The 17929-nt window shown below is 33.6% G+C and overlaps 1 protein-coding gene across 4 annotated transcripts in view; it reads right to left on the reverse strand.

The window, feature by feature from the left end:
• Positions 1–17929, reverse strand: part of LOC113950783 (cadherin-19-like) — a 115453-nt gene that overhangs the window by 54210 nt on the left and 43314 nt on the right. Inside the window, exon 1 of one of the 4 annotated variants that reach the window (XM_027651008.1) lies at positions 12501–12625. The exons of the other annotated variants lie outside the window; for them this stretch is intronic. The gene's annotated coding sequence lies outside the window, so the exon portion shown is untranslated. Of the gene's footprint in view, positions 1–12500; positions 12626–17929 lie in introns of those variants that run through there. 4 annotated transcript variants of the gene reach the window in all.

Consider the following 17929-nt stretch of genomic DNA (forward strand, 5'->3'; position numbering starts at 1 on the left):
TGCTGAGGTAAGCAAATGTGGAACAGCAAGACTGAAGGAGAAGTCTTTGGAACAATGTGTTATGAACCACATAATTTTGTCATGGGCATCATGATTTACTTAGGGTCGCTGCATACTTTTGGATTAAGAGTATGGCCTAGTCAACAGTTATGCTGGGTGGTGTCAAGATGGATGTAAAAATTAAGGATTAAAAAATAACTACATATTTGTTAAGTTCAGACAATTCCCTGCTTCTCAGCTTCTTGATCACAAACTGAAAATCTTAAACTTGATTTAAGATCACCCACTAACTCTGAGAACAGTAACAGGTTTTTTTCTCTCTGTTTAATTTTTCCCTCCTTCCACACCTTCTGTTTTACGCCACATTTAGAAACTGGACAGATTGAAATTGTAAAGCTGCATTGCAGCTTCTCTAAATAGCATTGGTAAATATTATAGATATAATAAACATTCTTTGGGAACATTGCACTAGTAAATAGATAGGGACATTTTAATCATCAAATCTACCTATAACTTCAAATGTCTTAGAGAACAAATTCTATTTCATTTAATTAATGAATTCTGTATTACTTTTTCATGAGATTCCTGAGTACACCAGGTTTTTACTTTAACCCTACAAGTGTGAAAAGACCAGCTCAAATGGGAATTGCCACTACAGCTTTATTCTATGTTGCCTTACTTCATTCTTTTCCTGTATTTTAATTCTAATTCCAGTTTTCAATAGGATATTGAACCTGTAAGTTTCCCCTGCACATTTAATTCAAGGAGCAGACTGACATCTATATTTCTCCATGGATGTGAGCTCATCATGCCATTAGATTTTATCCTTGGATTTCTATTTTGACTCATTCCAACTATCTCCGATCATTTCCGGCAGATCAGGTCCTTTTATAGTTTCCTGTCCAGGACTTGTAAACAGTAGATAAATGTCTTGAGAGTCAACAGGACATGGAAAACTATTCAGGTAAATAAAAAGAAGATTGTTAACAAAAGTGAAAGAAAACAAAAACAGATATGCTACAATCATAAATTTCTATGTTGTCTCATACAACGATAAGGGTTTTTTTGTTGGGTTTTTTTGTTGTTGATTTTAAATAAGTTTTGCTTTGTATGGGAAGTTCTCATGAGTTTTGAGATAACATACGCAGTTGCCTTGATGATAGGTTTCCTCTCATCTTCCTTCTCCAACCTCCATTGCTATTCAGCACATTATGAGTTTTTAGAGATTTTTTATGGAAAATATTTTTTTATTAGAAGATTGTCCTGTAATTCTGAATTCATATATATATATATATATATATATACATATATATATATATGGGTTTGGGTTTTCTTTTGGTTATGTGTTTTTGTTTTTTTTCTCTCAAAGGTTATTATAGAGCATATGAACTTTGTGTGTGCTACAGCCTATTCAGTCTCCAACCATAAGCATTAGTTTTAATGAAAATATCTGTCCTCTGGACACTCAGAATTAAAAGGCCACTCTTAAAACTAGGGTCTAAATTACAGAAATATACTTAACTGCTTTCACAAAGTACATCATATGCCTTTTTCTGTGTAAGGTATTGGTAAAATACAGACATGTTCTTACTTAACTTGGATTAAAACTTCATTCAATAATGCATCATAATTTCATTAGTGCTTTGTTTTAAAAAAAACCAAATCAAAGTACCTAGACAACTGGCTGAAAATTTGAGAAGGGAGAAACTGGGATTACTCCCTGGTTTCCTGGTTTTGCTACAGAGAAGCATGTACAAAAGAACAATAAAAATATTTTAGTCCTGAGTTCTTGCTGTTATTGCCAGCGCCTGTCAGCCAGGAAACTAAATTCTGTACATTTTCACTCTCATTTTCCTTCAAATTACTTTTGTGACCTTCTTGCCTGTAACTGAAATATGACTCAAAATAGAAGTCACTAATGCTGATTATGTTATTGTACTGTTTCACCTTCTCTGTGTGGTATCAAAGGAGTAGAAACAGGGATAGAGTATTGGCATGGTGTTATGGAATCTTAAACACAGCACAGAAATCCCCTTCTCTGGGAAGGGGCCAGGGTCATTATCCATTCTAAGAACACTAGCACAGTAATGTGAAAACAAAACAAAAAAATCCCCACTGGATAGAAAGCATCATTTTCCAGATAAAGAAATACAAGTGCTTCAAGTTTTCTTAGTAGAACGTTAAAATAAGCTCTACTCTGTAGAGTAACAAATAAATCTAATGTGTTGATTCTACTCATTGCTGAAATAGTGTCAAGAAGGATTAGGTAAAACTAAACTTGCACGAAATATTCACACACAACCTCCAAGAAAAAAGGATTATATTTCTCTGTGAAAGAGAATGAAATGGGAAAGAAATTATCTCATGCAAATCCAGTTGGTTCATATTAAACAGGAAAAGATGGCAGGCATTTTTATCTGTGGATCAAAGCATTTGATTTTTCTTTAAATATTAATATCAAACTAGATGTTGAACTACTTGCAGCTAGGATCAAATAGAAACCAAGCAAGGTTTTTGAAAAGGTAACCTTAAACCAAAGTATGATCTGTTATCAGGATTCTTGCAGTTCAGTCTTACAACTCCATCTTTGTGGAAACAGCAATTGATTTAATATACAGGGCACATAATTCCTCTGTAATGAAAGCACTTCACCTTGAAGAGCACTTCCACTGGCTTTCAGTAGAACATTGTTCAGCATCGAAAATTCAGGGGAGTTTTGTGATTAATGGTAAATGAATTGTAAGAGTCCCCTTTTTACCCCCTTAGAGGACTACCTTGCTCTTCTGCAATCCTCTTAAAGGATAGTTTACAATTTATCGCTTAGAGTTTAACAACTTTTTTCAATAGCACTGTGACTTTAGCCTGCCTTTTCTCTCTCTTCTATCTAACACCAGACACTTTTTCTGCCCTGGACAGTCCTTCTTGTTCTTTGAATGCTATGTTCATTGTATGCTATGAGTTGAACAAACTAAAACAAACAAACAAACCCCCTCAGAAATAAACTCCAAAACTAAGAAACTGTTTGAGGTTTTTGTTTTGTTTTGTTTTGTTTTGTTTTTTTCTGGGTTATTTACTACTTGTGCAGTAGAGGAGAAGGTTTGAAGGGGGAAAATGTCTGATAAGGTAGGATGGTGACTGGGATGCTTGCAGCATGTTTATGGCTTCAACTCCTTAGTAAAGGTAGTTTCTTTCGAAGCTTACGGTTAATCTTTTCATGTCACAGGGTTTTTTCTTGTATAGTGTTGAGTATGTTGAGCAACTTAATACAACATCTAAGAACTACTTCCAACCCCATCACATCTAAATCCGAATGCTCATTTCTCCTTAGAATGCTTCTACAATATCCCCAAAACTACAGCATTTATTTCTGTGTGAGAAGCAGAAGGATGAAAATAACAGAGAGAAAAATATAATTTTAAGATAATATAATTTTATTATATTTTAGCACAATATTCTAACTGATATATAAATATCACAATGTAAAATAGAAAATACGCAGAGTTTAATCCCTTTATCCATCTGATAACTAAAATCCTTCTTAACTTTCTTTATAGAAAGAGGTCTTTGACTGGGTTGAGTTCAATGGAATAAATTGAACTCTACAGGTTTTACATAATGTTATCAGCAAATGGCAGATTAATTGCAAAACTTGGCAAAAAAATTCCCCTGCTATAATCGCAACCCACAAGAAAATTACAAGTGAAAGAAATTATAATAATTTTTGTTGTCTTTATCACAGATGCAGAAATGGAAGAGTTAGAGTGTATTATGACTACTGAATAACAAAACAGGAACTAAATATATGCATACTTTTAGAATTAGTTCACAAATTAATAGTATAAAATAGCTTCCAACACTAAAAGGGTTTTTTTTTAATATATTATTAGCATCACTGGTAGACTATTCCTGTACAACCAGGTTGTGCCTTTGTAAATGACCAAAAAAAGAACACCAACTTGTGTTTGCAAACTGAAGAGCTTATATGCAATTTAATGAACATGCTATGAAATTGTTTATCTTTTATTTATTTGTATATGTAATTTATTTTTTAAAAAATGATAAACAGTTTAAAACCTACAGACTTGTATGCAAACTTGCCATTACATGTCTATAGCTACCTAACTTATGTCCTGAAGATATAAAGCAATTACTGTTGAGGTATGCCGTCTAAAAATCTTTAAGTCAGTGTCATCAGTGCTAGGTACTTGAATGAAACTTTTTTTAGAAAAACAGAAAATTGTTTCTATGGTATTTTATGATCATTGTTTATAAATATGTTGGTGTTTAAAAATTAAAGCAGTGGGTTTTGTATGGGAAAACTATAAAGATTAAGATTTTAATTTTTCAAAACTTGTTTTCTTTAAATTAATTTCCTCTCTAGAGGGGGATGTGGGAATATACATCTTTACATTTGATTTTTTTTTTTTAACTGAGTTATAGCTAATTGTGAAGGAATTTCAAACCAATCTTTAACTAACTGTTAACTTCAGGAAGCAATATCACGCGAGACAGACCAGGTTGTGACTAATAAACCTCTCGCAATTTGTCAGCAGTGTAGTTGTATCCTGCATACCTGAGCTCGGTGATGTGACTGGTAACAGGGTTGGGCTGGCTCAGAATCCCAGTTATCTCCTTCCCCCAGCTGTGGGAGGCAGTAAGCCATCAGCAGCTGCTCAGGCTGTCACCCATGGTTCTGCCTCGCATCAAGCAATCTATGAGTCTGATGGGCAAATACCTTATAGTGTCTTTTACACAGATGAACTTGCTGCCACTTGACAGAGTTCCAACCTTTTACACCTATTAAGGAAGGAAACAATAATGTTGCTCTCTTTTCTCCAGGGTTTTCTATGTGCTACCTCTGACTGTGTCCTAAATGAATCAAGAAATCAATTTGCAGCCTCTCACCTCAGTTAAATCAAACTTATTCACAGTTTCTGCTGAGTAAAAAACATCCAATGCTTTTCCTCAGTACCCACTGCCACTTTAACAAGATATATCAGTGTCCAAAATATTTATTTTGCTTTTAGGGATTTATTTTGCTTTTTAGCTTTTTACTTGTTACCTTTTACTATTTTATTGCATCGCCCTTATTAATACTATTTGTGTCAATTAATTCTACTCCTAGAATAATTGTCGGCTAATACAACTGCAAAATGAGGTATAAAATTAATTTTATCACCAGAAGAACAAATCATAGCATTGGAATAAAGTTCTTTTATTAAAAAATAGTGACTACAAAATGAAGTATTAGAAATATTAGAAATGAAATGTCTACTGTGAACTCATATGTACTATAGGTCTAGTAATAACCTAAGAGTTTGTCTAATTTTTCTCATGCCTGTGAATGTTTATTTTATAGCACTGATAGCATTTTTACACTTAATAATATAAACCTGAAACTCCCATTTTTTCTTAAGACGACATTTATTAATTTAAACACCTGAAAAGTAAACACCTAGTGTAATGTGCCTACACAGACTCCCTCAATAGTCAGTGGAAAGAGAAAGGCATCTATATTTTACGAGAGTGTAAGACAGGTAACTAGCATGTGGAGTCTAAATCAGTCTCTTTCTGTCCAGAGTTAATAAATTACTTAGAGACATCTACAAACAAGTCACAATTCCTCTGTTCAGAATGTTTTACATTTTAGGTAGAGAAAGATGATTCCAGAAAAGGAAATTAGACTAGAACAAAAAGTTCTCATAGATGAACTAATTTAAAATAATGTTTGAAATTCTTAAAAAACATGCTATTTATCGTCTTGGTACTGATTACTTTGAATTATAATATAAGAACCTTTTCAAAATCATTTGCCTCTAGACTGGACAAGAGGAATAACATTGTCCAAAAACAAAAACAAAACCCAAAACTTCAGTTAACCTTTTGCCTACACGTTTTGAACCCCTGCTTAACACAGCTGATTGCCAGAATACTTTTCCTTCATGTGATTACTAAGATTTATGATCAATATGATTGCAATGTCATAATATTATGGTGTCATACTATCATGTGTAAATCCTAAATGCTATGTCATGCAGAAAGAAAAGAAGCATCCAACTTTTGGATATTAGAAAACATTGAAGAAGAACTAAGTTTTCTTTATTACTTCACTTCAGAGTTTCCTTTGATTTTGTTACATATACACTAAAACTCTCACATTTTTCATGCATTACAGATAAATATGATTTCAGTCTTTTATTGACATCAATTAATTCTCCAAAGGCTCTGCCACATCAGCCTGTACGTTCATTCCCCTGGTTTAGGTATAATGAGTATTGCTCCAACATACCCAGATGTAAAAAAAAGAAAGCCTACACGCAACAATTATGAATTCCTAGAAATCTAAAGTTGTTGCCTGTGAAAGGCCACTGAAATTGTTCCAAAAGAGTGTATCTTCAGATATCCTACTGAAATGGTATACTTTTTACTCTCTCTGACATTTATGATTAGTAATGCTCAGGAATACAGTCTATCATTTTTATGATACAACAGTTTTTGCTGTGCTGTCTTGTTTTCATTTGAATCAAAATGGACTGAATCAGATTGTAGTAGCTCAGACTTAAGCAGTATTTCTCCACTTAGAAGTCAGTTATTATTCTGGAGTGGTTATCTATCAGGGAAAAAAAAAAGAATAAACAAGCAAGAACCCAATGGAGAGAAAAGTAAAAAATCCATGATTTACTACAGCTTACCAGTTATTCACATCTTTAAATTATTTACTTTTGCAGTTTTTATAATATATCTGGAAAATGTGAATATAAATGTATATTTCAGAGTGTCTTTAAATGCTTCATACATGCAACAAACCCATGCTTGTAGACACTACATTTGGGAGTAAGATCTTGCTCTTTATTTTCTTCTCTTCTGAGAGAATAGTTTCATTTGGAGAAATAAACAATATTATCTACTAAGAAATACCTTCTTTTTAAAATTCAATTATTAGGGGTTTTTTTAGGTTAATTCTTAGGTTTTGTCTTTAAGGACTCAATATAATAAAACTCTTTTTCTTTTTTGTTAGTGCTGGGTTGCTAAGAGCGAGCAGTTTCATGTCTGGGTTGTTCAGAAAGTGGTGGCGGAATTAATCAGCTCTGCCCACCAGAATGAGGATACTTCAGGATCCAGTCTTGAGTTGGCACTTGAGGGGGGCTTGGCTCCCATTGCATGCAGCTTGCAGTGCTGCTCTGTCTTAGCTACTCCTGGTTGCAGGAGCCACCAGCAGATGAGAAAAGCTCCAAAGGGCCCAAAGACAGGCACAGGTATGGGCTGTGGGTATTTGAATGAGGAATCCCAGTCAGATATTACCTGTCGAACCAGCAGCTGATGGGACTGAGGTCGCTCAGAGAGGTACATAGAGGAGGGACCCCCAAAGCACGTGAGGAGAGAAACTATTTGTGTACACCTAGAAGAACTCTAAAAGAAAACCAGAGAGACCCATCAAAGACTGAACACCGCAGGGTGGGAACTGCTCATCTGACCTGCACCATCTCTGCCCCTGCTACAGGTTGCAGGCCAGAGGAATAGTGTCACTTGTAAAATAGCTCTGATTAAAATATTCAGGTAACTGAGCCCATTTAGTCTCCACACTGCCAAATTGGTCTTAAATTGTGACAACCTTTGAGTCTAGGCTCTGCTTTCCTGTAATCTTTAAGTGGGAAAAAAATCTTTTCATAATATGATCACTTAACAAAATAGCTGAGATAAAGGAATGAGTAGAAGAAAATTGCATGTAAGGTACCAGAAAATGGGTCTAATTTTATAACATTTGCACACTCCTGAAAGCATGCATAGGAAAAGCTGAGCAATCATCACAGTTTGTCTCTATGCATCATTTCCAAATGCTATTTATATGTTTTCTGGGTCAGTCTTTTATGAAAATAGCCATGTGTACCAGCTATCTAATGACCTGGCATTTGAAACCAATTCAATTTATATGTTAAATCTGATGTTAGGGGAAAACCAATACAGGTACCACATTTTTGTGCTGTAAACCTAGTTGTCATCCTCATTTATCTGGAAATATCTTTTTTATTTTCCAGAGGATATAAAGTAGCATAAATCATTCTATCTCATCTACCATTGGGAATTGTTGTTGAGGGTAAATTTTGACCTAGTCAATATATATCACAGTGATACACAAAGAGAGTACCAGCAGTACACTTAATCTTCTCCAACAACTAGCTGCATCACATGGAGAAAGATAGAGTGAGAAGTCAGCTGCTTGTGGTTGAACAGAGTAGTAATCAAAACTACTACTGGTTTCTAACTTCTTAGCAAAGATGGGGGCTTTATAGTTTGCACTGTATTGGCACATGTCCTCCTTTCTATTCTCTCCCTGAAGTTTTCTGCAGGCTTCATGGGAAGTTGAAGCATCTGGGAAGGGTATAATGAGTACAACAAAATACCATGGCTTGTGGACCCGTGGACAATGACCTCTTTTTGCTTTCTTCACCTGAAGTATGAAAGAGAGAAGAAATTCTCTCCATTTAGACAAAAAAAAATTAAAAATATCTCATTTCATATTGCTTCAAATTTCATAGATAAGTCAAAAAGTAAGCAAAATTAGGACTGATCTTAATTTGTTTCCATCTCCTCAAAAATACACGACAATGCATCAGGGCACTAGGGAGCTTCTGTAGCAGTTTGTATAAACGTGCTTATACCAACATGTAACACAGAGTATGTTTTTGTGTTATTAGCATATGTGCTTGTATGACGATTTTCAGCACATTTCTAAAAAAAATGCAGAAAAAATGTAGAGTATTTTGGATTGTATAAATTCTTACGTGTTGCTGTGTTATGATTTCATTTATGAAGTTTCTTGCTTTATTTATGAAGTTTGTTGTCAGATTTCTTGAATTTTTCAGAATTTGTCCAATCATTCAGAAATCAGAGATTAATGATTTAACAAAGATTTATGCCTTTTCGGTTTTTGATTCCCATGTTTAATCACTCTGCGTGAAACTTCTAGAGAGTGAACTCCATTCACTTGTGACTATATCCAGTGAACCACAATCTGTTTGCAAAGCAAGATAAGACATAGATCCTTGCTCCATCTCCCAATAAATTATGTTCGGGATGCCTAGATCTCATTTGACAATTTAAAACTGATGAAGAGATATTAAATGAACAAAGTTTTCTTTGCAAATTTTTTGATCCTCTTTTTTTTTTCTGACCGGTTTTGACAGATTTCATTATCCCACTTCTGCTTATGAACTGCAGGACGTTGATATTCCCAACATTCTCTAGATGTCTTATTCACCATTCTTAGATGGCTCTCTACAGGGAAAGGAGTGTGTAACTACAGTGTCTTCATGATTTGACAAGGCTCGTCTCTTTAAATCCATTTTAACTTTTGTGACCTTCGTATTTAAAAAGAACTTGTCAGTTTGACTACACCATCAGAATGCTAACAATGAAAAGCCATGCTTTATGCTGCATGACAATGAGGGGAAAGCATTTGAAATATTTGTTAATATAATAGCAATACATAATATTGCCTAATATACTTGTAAAAACAGTCTTAAACAGAAAATTTTCAACCAAAATAAAACTTCAAGAACTTTAATTTTCTATTTTATTTAACATTGTCTAAATCATCTCTAAAATACTGAAAAGCGTTTATTCCACAGATATATTGTATTCTGGCTAGGTTTTAATCACAATCAATACTTAAAGACCATTCTGAGTCACTTAATTTAATTATTCTTTTGTTATTTACTTTTTATAATTTACTCTAATAGGATGTGTTTTGGTTTTCAGTGTGTCATAATTCCATGTAAAAAGTAAGAAAAAAAAAAGAGGACAATATTAAGTGACATCTTACACTTCCTCTACTGTTTAGGTAACAACTTTAAGGTTGCAACAATGGTCTCTCAAAAATTATAAAAATATATATAAGGTCGATGCAAAAAAGAGTTTACCCTCCACAGATTTAACATTGCATCAGAAAATATAAGATAGTCTTCGTAATCTTATTTCAGGTTTTATCATATTTTTAATTCCAGTACTATATTTGCAGATACAAACTCTGAGGTTTTACTTTCTTTTTTCCTGCCTTTTTCCTAATCGAATATCCTTTTTCCTTAATTTTGTTGTCTCAAAAGTAGTTTGCTATAACAGTTAGGTCAGGTGGCCTGGGAATAAGGGATTCTAATTTAATACCACCTTCCATTGACAAGGTCTTCACTATGTTTGTGTCCCTGATAGAAAGCCTGGGAGTAATGTTCTTTTGGAAACATCGTTAACAGTTACATCTTGTCAGCAGGAGAAGCTGCAATTTCTTTTATGCTACAGGCAATGAACATGTGGAGGAGACCTTGATATGGGTATCCAAAGCACAATTATGTTCCCAGGTCTGTCCCGTGTGGTCTAGTTGAGATTGCTCCATCCGCATCAACTTCCTCTGTAATGGATGTGTACCTTGTCAACATTGTTAGCAGGGTCTGGAATGAATCCAGGATAACCAGGATAGCAGAGGCTACCATGCACAATTTCTGACCCTTTGAATCATTCATTTTCAGAAGCAAATATTTTGTTAGGTAAAGGAGATTGGAAGCAGAGATAAGAAAGACGTTACATCTCTCTCCATTTAGAATCAAAGGGGCTGGAACATAGTTGAAATAGAAAAAAAATTAGGGACTATGGTGGAACCTATTCTGTGACTTACAAAGTAAAAGAATAATAATAGTTTTCACCTAAAAAGGAACTAACATTTTAATTCAATATTATCTATTGTATTGTTAGATCTATTGGCAAAATTAATTCTTTTAAATTAAAGTGATATAAGAAATAGCCAAATCTTTCTGATTAAGCTAAACAGGAAGTTTCCAAATATATTTATAGTGAATGTGATGCAAAGATTACATAATGGAAATTTCACCCAAAAGAATTATAAAGTATAAAGCAAATAAACCAAAGGCTAATGATGAGAAAAAACCGGCAGTTTAAACTATGGGCATCATTAAAATCTGCCTGTATAACGTATCAAATATTGCTTTCTTATTTTAATATCTAATTGTATTGATAGTGTCTGAAATTTACTTCATGTTGGTAATTGTAAAACATTCTGATGCAGAGAAGTATATTGAGTTCATTTTTTGAGACATTATACATTTTTACAGTTTTGAATATAAAGTGTACATTATCACTTCATAAATTACCTTAGACCAGGTAAAAATAGTTACATTTTAGTTCTAAAAATGCATGGTTTTCCATAATATATTTGTGACTTTGCTCTTTACTTTTAAGCTACTTTTCTTGGAGTATTTTGTGAGCAGGTCTCTCTTTCATCCTCTCTCCATTACCTAAAAAATAATTCCAAGAATGGATTTTCGTTTTCTGCTAGCTCTTAATCAATGCATTTTTTTATTCTGTAAAAATGCAGAAAGCCTGAACTCCAGACACAGCCCTATATTCATTTTATGTAAGTGCTTGCTTTAACACTTCTAATGGAAAAATGCTGAACATTGAACTTTATCATTATAACTCCTAAAATTGAGTTTGTAGATCTTAGTACAAATTTATCCAGGTATAACATAAAGGTAGTTTGTCTGGACTGATTTTGCAGCCACAACTGATTCTAAATAACAATCTATTAAAAAATAATGATATAATCCTAATGCCATGTAATTCCCAACAGTTTCGTACAAAAATAATTTGTAGAAATGAACAAGGTGACAGATATTCAGCATTTTAATAATAAATCAACAGCTATTAAATATCTCTGGGCTATGTTCTAGTGTCTGTTTCTTGGCTACAGTCTATTTGAAAAGTTTGAACATGAAAAATAAATTCTAGCTGTATCTCCTAATAGAAGGGTTACAAAAGAAACATGCAATGCAAACAGTTTACTAGTATATATACTACACTGCTGTTTGAAAATCTATTTATTAAGAAATTACCATTTTACACTCCAGATCTGACAAAAGTAGAGGTACACATTTTCTTGTGGTCTGAAAGACTGTAGTTGCTATGTGTAGGGTTATAAAGAAAAAAGGGGAAAGAAATGTCAATGGAAACAAGACATAAGATATTGTTACTGTTACACTAACAAGAAGAGTATCAAGGCAGGGAGTGTTTCCTTTAAAACACGAGAGTTTTCCCTCTTCTTGATGTCACCCTCAGAAATTGCAAACACATTTTAGTGACAACCACTTGCATGAGTGTAGCTGAAGCAATCACAAGCACTTTGGTCAGAGGTGGAGGGCTTGGAAAAACAGACTCATAATCAACATGAAAATTTTAATGTGCAAATTAACACAAAACAGGTTTAGTAAGTATTTCCTGTGGCAAATTCAATTCAGGAAGTTGGAATTCTACAGATATAGAAGTTAGACTGTGGACTCTGAGGAAACAACAAAAGGAGATTTCTCTTTCTAGAGGTTTTGAGTGTTCCTGGGTTTGTCTTTGCCTTTTGTGTTTTTTGCACTGGAGACACCCAGATAAATGTTTTAAATTTGATTTCAGAAGACAATAAAGAAAAAAATATAGAGATATCTTACCTGTGTAACTTCAGGCCTTCTAGGTATAAAGAAGTGGGTATTGCAAAAGTTGAATGAAAGGTGATGCAGAGAAGTAAGAAGTTCTGTTTTACTTCACAGATCCTCAGAAAGCTTTAAGAGTTACAGCTTTCTGCCAGTATAAGTCAATTCTGCTTTTACTTTTGAAAACTCACAGTACAACACTGCTTACTGCATGCTATTTTGGGTACCCTGAGTAAAACTAAGAACACAGGCACTTTTGTGCAAAACATCATAAGGCCTCTCTGATGTTCATTCAGAGTTCAGAATTAAAATGCAGAAGGCTCTAGCAAGAAAAATACAAGTTGATTTTCTTTTTCCTAGTGGAAAAATAAAGTACTCCTTGGCAAGTAACCAGGGTGGTGGGAAGGTAATTCATTTTGTGTGAGAGCATTTTGCAAGTGAAAGGGATATGCCCTCTGTTTGGAGATTAGTTGGGGAAACAAGTGGTCAATTTAGAGTAGTCACAAAAGTTAGTCAAAGAAGAGGATTTCTGCAGTCTGGTTTTTACCCTCCAGCCATTTTTCCCCCCAAAATTATTTAGTTTCAAGAATCATAAAATCTTCACGCTAAGAAAAAAAACACATGTTAAAAATTCTGGTTTATCTACTTATGTATTTTTAGGGACATTAAATAAATCCTTCTCTTTTCTTACAACTGTCTACAAAAGTTATCTTTTGTCTACTAAATAGTTTTGGGGTTTTATAGTCATATGAAAAATATAATGAAAACAATATAATACTCAAAAAAAGGGTTATAATTTTTCATAGAAATTAAGTTTTATCTTAAGTCGATTTAGGAAATTTTGAGCAATAATTCAAGCATTCATTGTCATTTTATAAAAATATGAGGATGTTTGGGGAAAAACAAGAACTGCGTATTACAGTAACACTTGAGTAATTATTATAGAAAACATATTTATGGTGAGATAATTTACAGCTTAGTGCTACATCAGTTATAGCTCCAGGCCAAGAAGATTTCTGAGGAGTCCTAAATGGAAAAAAACACACATGACATTTTACCAGACATAATGTATCTTGTTAATGATACAACTAAAACAAGCTGCAAGCAACCCCTCTCAAGAAAAGTTATTTCTCCCTCTTTCCTGTTCCTCATCCAGTCTTGGAAAATTTAGCAGCTATTTCGATGAGGAAACTGAAAAATCTTGTCTGTACTTTTGTCATATATTTTTAACTTTTTTTTTTTTTTTTTTTTTTTTTTTTAATTTTGTTTTTCTGGAACGGAAGGAAAATAAATTCTGACCAACCCTGCAAATCTTACTCAGATGTTCAGGAATTCCATGACCAGAACAAAAGAGCTGGCAAATGAGGAAATGTGATTCTTTAGCATATGTAATACTATGAGACATAGTAGACCATGTTGCCAAGTCAGAGAACAAGAGTAGAGGAGTACATATTCTGCAAAGAGAACAGTTCTGATTGATGCAGATGTGAACTCTGGTACCTTGGTTAACACTGAATGACTGTTTACTGTATTTACGTCCAGATGTCAAGGTCAAATCAGCTGGTTTTAAATAAATACAACCCCCCCTAATATTACAGACTTTAAAACTTGAATTGAGTGGGCTTGAAGTAACACAGGAAAACTGTTCACGTATCATGTCTATCTTGATAGAGTCAGAAAGCTTAAACTCTATAGAAAATACTGCATATACTATGTGAGCAGCTGGATTTTTGTAAGATTATTCAGAATCATTTGTCAGTCTTTTGAGGATGATCTCCTGATAACTTCTTGAGGAAGTAACTCATACTTACCACTTCAGTATAAGTAATATAGTTTCTGTATCAGGCTGGAAATGAATACACAATTTATCAAATTATGCACAGTTAATAGATTTTTCTCAAATCAAAGCAAGTATGATAATATTATACAGCTTCAGGTTCTTTGATAAGCCTGTGTTCTTACTAAATGTTATTTAATCATTTATGAAATTAATTATCAAAAACAAACTGCCAAAGATTTATTTCTGCTGCTCTTACCTGAAGCATTTTTTGTCTGTGTTAGGCTAAACATGATTTCTTTTTGTAAAACTTGATGTTAGATTTGAGTAAGGAATTAACATGAACTAAGATCACATTTTCATATTTTCTTTTTATATCTAACTTTTTATCATGTTTGGGGTTTTTTGTTTGTTTGCTTGTTTTTAGAAACAAGAATGTTTCGTGAGAGCTGTTATTTAGTCCTTTTGGTTCATGGTCTGATGAGCTCTGCACAGTGATATAAGTGATATAAGTGATGCAAAACAGAAAAATGTGAAGGGGAGAAGGGGGCCTAAGATTGTGGAAACTGAAGAAGTGTAATTGGAATTCTGTGATATGTTACCATTTACCACCTGGAAAAACTTTTTTAGCAACTCTGCTTGTCACTGATTTTCTACCAATACAGAACAGGTTATGTTTCATTTACCAAGGCAGACTAAATAGACATAGGTGTAAGAAAAGGGAAAAAGCCATTGCTGCCAGCTGGAAAAGAAGATACACTCTTTTACTGGGAATGCTGAATATTGTCACAGGATGTAATCTAAGATGTGCCATGTGAAGCAAACATTAATGAACAGTAGGAAGCAAAGAAAAATGGAAGTTTCTCAGAATTCTTGTTAAAGAACTGATGAGGGGAACTGGCCAGAATAACAACCAGATTTTTTAACAAGGCTAGGATAGTATGCAGCTATGAGGAAATAAAAAAGAAACTAGCTGTATAGTCTGCACCTGAAAAAAAGAAATCAAATAAGAAGACCAATTTATGAAATTATGAGAAAACATTTCTCAACTCAGAAGAAAACACATACTTATTATCAGTACAGTGTTCTAATGTGATAAACAGTCTCTGCTTCTCTTTGTCTAGGTTTCTACTAATGACAAGAAGGCTTTGAATATTAACATTGAAAGGAAAATAGTTAAGACTATCACATATCAAGGAAAATGTTTACCCTGTCAGTTCTTTCCTGATCTCACAGACTATGGTGTTTCCTTCAGAGAGGGACCTCAGGGATATGGGAGGATGCAGCAGCTACAGGCACCTTAACTGCTGTCCCAACTTCCCTCCAAGCTGTGTTAAGAGCTTAACAACATCTCGCTTCACAAGGGAGACCCACTGCTTACTGACAGCAGAATTAGTGGCACAATCAACATTACTAGGCAACTCATTTCTGAGTGAACAGGTGAGAAGCTCTACTCATCCTCTGAGCAAAACCTTACTGTAGGTTTGGAAGAGTTGAGTGAATATTTTTTTAACCAAAAAAATAAGCCAGTTTTTATTATAGACACTGGGGACTGAGAGAGAAAATTCATAACCCCAGTTAAACTGTTTGGAGTTTTTTCTTTCACTGTCTCTATTGCGACTAAAAATAGGAATTCTATCCATCCAAAAGCTATAACTTAAATTAGGTGTTTGTTTGGAAGTAAGAGCATGATAATAAATTTGAAATTAAAATGTCTATATAATTTAAAACTTGGTTACTGATGAGCCAATTATAACGTGATATTTATTAACGTCTCTTAAAGTTAAATTTCTGTTCAGAGATAGTGACCTCTCATATTTTATAGACATATAATACTTGCTATAATGACTTGAAGAAATTAGTGAGAATTCAGTAGACTTAGTTATCTTTTTTCCTTTTCTTTTAAGAAAAATCTATTCCATTTTCCAGAAACTGAATAAAAAATAAAGATATGAAGCCCCAGGAGAACTGTTTGGGTTTTTTTGGTTTGTTTTTTTTAATAAAAAATACTGTAACTCCCCTCTCCCCAAAACTCCAAATATTTAAAGGGATTAGTTTGCTTCCATAGGATTTCACTCTCCTGAGCTCATTCAGTGGGACTACAGGTAAACAATTTTCCCCTTAATCACTTTCAATCATGAGAGGAATTCAAAATACAGACAGATTCTTTAGGAAGAGCAATACATTTTCTTGGAAACCCAAAAGGGGAGACAAAAAACCCCAGAAAAACAGCAACAAAATAAATAAATAAAAATTATGAACCCCCCAAAATCAATGTTTTGTTTCTTCTTATTTCATTCATTTGTTGTTAGTTATTCTTCTATTCTGTTCATGAGCTGCATTTACCGAAAGCAGGGATTTAAAAGAAAGTTCAGTGATGGAATTTCAGTGGAAGGATTTCCCTCATAAAACACAGGGAATAAATTAAAAAAAAACCTTGATCATTTTTTTCTTTGAAGATATTTGTCTCTGAAAGGGAAAAGCAAATTGATAAATTGCATGTATATTAGTATGCAGAGAATAAGAAGCCGTGGTTTTATCAGCATATAAGGGTGATTATTTTAAAAGAAAGTTCTAAAAAGTTACATATTTTAGAAAAAGTTAAGTTAGTCAAATATCTGTGAGTTTGATGACAAGCTGCTATATAAAATTAACATATATAAAGACTTATCAAGTAAGTCCTTTCTTCTGTTTTGCACAGGAGTATATTGCTCTGGTAGACTAGAAAAGGAAGTATTCATCCCTGTATCTTGTCTCTGAATAAAATGTAGGTTAAGATTTTTTGCATTTTTATAAATCACTGACGTGAAATATGGGAAAAGTAAAGTTTTATCATCTGTTTATTTTTGTTTTATATATGGTACCAACTCAGCTTATAACCTTTTCTAATATATCATGGAGAAAATAAGATAGGTTATTTAAATACTGATCTGATATCAGAGTAAACTAAATTTACTCAGTGAAGTACAGGAAGTGGGGGAGAGAGGGATAGAATCTGTGGTTTCAAGAGCAATGATTCTCCCACATCAACTATCCCCAAATCATGGCTCTTTGTTTGCAATTTGCATTTGGAATTTTCATCAAGCTAAGCACAATTATTTCAGGCTAGGTAAGAAGCCAGCACATCACTGCTAGAAGGTGAAGGTGTAATGAAAGTAGAAGCAGTGGAGCATCAACAATAATAATGAGACCATTCTTAAAATCTTTCTAAACGGGCTTTTTAATGGCAGCTTTTCCCAGAGCTGGTCTTACCTATAACCACTTAAAGGAGGCACAGCTCCAGGAGGAGCCAAGTGGAACCAAGAGAGTAAAGAGAAGTGGGGCTTGGAGGGCTGCAGAAACTGAAAAACAACCTTTGTTTTTCATTTCTGAGCAGTCTCTTGTCACTATACAAAATAAATATGCTATAGTGAATCAAAGCATTAAATAAAATAATAACTTTCTGATTTTTCTTTAATAATACTGCAATTAGAATTCCATTCCCACTAAAATCTTACAAATCATGGCTTGTGGAAGACAAGGCAGAACTATACGAGTCACTATAAATACAAAAATGCATAGATTAATCTATGGTACTAGTGAGACTTTTTTCCTAGAATTATCTGGAATTAGCTTAAAAATCTCGTCTTTTTATTTTTTTTATAATATTTAACTATAATCTTGTGCATTT

The sequence above is a fragment of the Corapipo altera genome, unplaced genomic scaffold, assembly GCF_003945725.1.
Source record: "Corapipo altera isolate COAL_440 unplaced genomic scaffold, ASM394572v1 24, whole genome shotgun sequence".
Lineage (NCBI taxonomy): Eukaryota > Metazoa > Chordata > Aves > Passeriformes > Pipridae > Corapipo > Corapipo altera.